A 2,375-nucleotide genomic window follows, 5' to 3' on the forward strand; every position below is an offset into this window, starting at 1 on the left:
AATTAAAATCTTAATTCAATTTAAGTTAGAATTGGATTCTAATTTAATGTTTAATTAAAATTGGATTTTATTTAAATTATTCACCCAAAGATATTTTAGAAATTAGAATTGGATTCTAATTTGACGTCTAATTAAAATTTGATTTTAATTAAATTATCACGCCCAAAATTTCTTCTTGGAATTAGAGTTTGACTCTAATTTGCTATTTAATTAAAATAGATTTTAATTAAATCAATTCACCCTATAATTTGTTCCAATTAGAATTAGACTCTAATTTGATGTTTAATTAAAATTTGATTTTGATTAAACATGTTCGCCCTAAAATCTTAGATTTAGAGTTTAGTCTCTAGCTTTCCCATTTAATTAAAATTTGATGTTAATTAAATTCATTCGCCCTTAAATATTGGAATTAGAGTTAGACTCTAGTTTTGTCATTTAATTAAAATTTGGTTTTAATTAAATTCAACCGCCTTACATTTTGAAATTAGAGTTTGACTCTAATTTGACTTTTAATTAAAATTTGATTTTAATTAAATAATCCCGCCATATAATTGTTGAATTAGAGTTGGACTTTAATTCGGTATTTAATTAAAATTTGATTTTAATTAAACATGCCCGCTTATTGAATAATTGATTAATATGATTAATTGATTATTTAATTATTCCGATCCATTTGTCTAAAAGAGTTTAGACGACTTAATTGCTAGAAACTTGAAACTTATTTGCATATAATATTAGATATTATATAGGTATACATTTATGTGATGAATGTATTATTAGTGGACGATTATGGACTCGACCATATAGATGTGTTGAATGGTTAATTTTAATTTTGTCGTTTTATGGGCCTGCGAGCTCTTAATTGTTTTGGGCCTGCGAGCCTGTTATTATTGTTATTATTTTGGACCTGCGAGTCCATTATTATTATTGTTACTATGGGTCTGCGAGTCCAATTTCATTTAGGCCTGCGTCCCAACTAGTATAGGATACATGTTGGAATTAGACTAATTGAAGAGACAAGAAAAAGTGGAGACCATGGAGATGGTGCATTGACACTGTTCAATGCTATACCCCCTAGGAGTTGACCAACTAGTCTTCTTTATGGCTCGGGAAGATTAGATTGTAAAAGTCCATTATCGTCCACACTATTATATTATGTTATATATATATATTTATTTGCATAGTAGATGTATAATAATAATATATATATATATATAATTGTATTATTGTTGATGAGACTCATGAATGCAAAATCCCTCCATAAAATATTAAGTCACATTTGTAATCGCCTTCCATCATTATAGTGAAAAACCAGAGTCCCAAATCGTCTCAGCTTGTTGAGTACACTCAAGGCTAGTCCATTAGGGATATGTTTGACACTATGAAATATTTGATATTTCTGAATGATGGGTTTGACTTAACTAAAATTTATCTTTTGTTGAGTACACTCAAGGAGATAAATTTTAGAGGCATGTTAGGCTAACACATAAGATGTGTGAAAACAAAGAGTTGTCAGCTTAATGATCTGGGAGTTGTATGGAGATACAATTGGTAATAGTATCTACCCAAATATAATATTAGGGCTTGTTGAGTACACTCAAGGTCTTAATATAATAGATGGGATCCCAGCCCACTGGGAGTCAAGCATGGACTCCATAAATTTATGTGAGAGGGTCATAAATTTTATTTAAATAGTGGGAGCATAATTAATTTAATAAAAGACCATATTAAATTAATTAATGCATTTTATATATATTATTCTTTTCCTTTTCGTCATTTACATTTATATTGAATCTGAGTAACCATATATTTTGAATGGCATACTAGATGCCAACAACAACCAAACTATATTTTCTTAATTGACACTGCAATTTGAGAATTGTTCTTGTGCATGAGAAAATTGGTCACGTCCTTGAGTAGCCCTTTCCAAAGACACCTGCTGATGACTCGATTAAAGAAGAGGTGGCTACTATAGTAAACACAGTGATGATAATAGTACTGCAACGTATATGATACTTGCAACTATATCACTGAATTACAAAAGCAACTTGAGAGTATAGATGTTAACACATAATTCTTCATTACAAAGAGTTGTATGATAATAATTATGTGTGGAAGGATATGAGACTTCCAAACAACTATACTGGTGCAAAATGACAGAGTAATCTTCAATCGATACTTAGACACTGAAAATGATTGACGTTGAGAAATGTCTCAATTGAGTTCAATTACAAACCATGAACTAAATAGTGACCTGGTTCTGCAATCTCTGTCAGAGAAAGCTATTCATAACTAATTATGAATTTGACGTGAATAAGTTTGAATGCACAATTATTAAGTTGCTTAATATGCTTAAGACTGTTAAGCCCAACATC

The sequence above is a fragment of the Olea europaea genome, unplaced genomic scaffold (assembly GCF_002742605.1).
Source record: "Olea europaea var. sylvestris unplaced genomic scaffold, O_europaea_v1 scaffold311, whole genome shotgun sequence".
NCBI classification, from domain to species: domain Eukaryota; kingdom Viridiplantae; phylum Streptophyta; class Magnoliopsida; order Lamiales; family Oleaceae; genus Olea; species Olea europaea.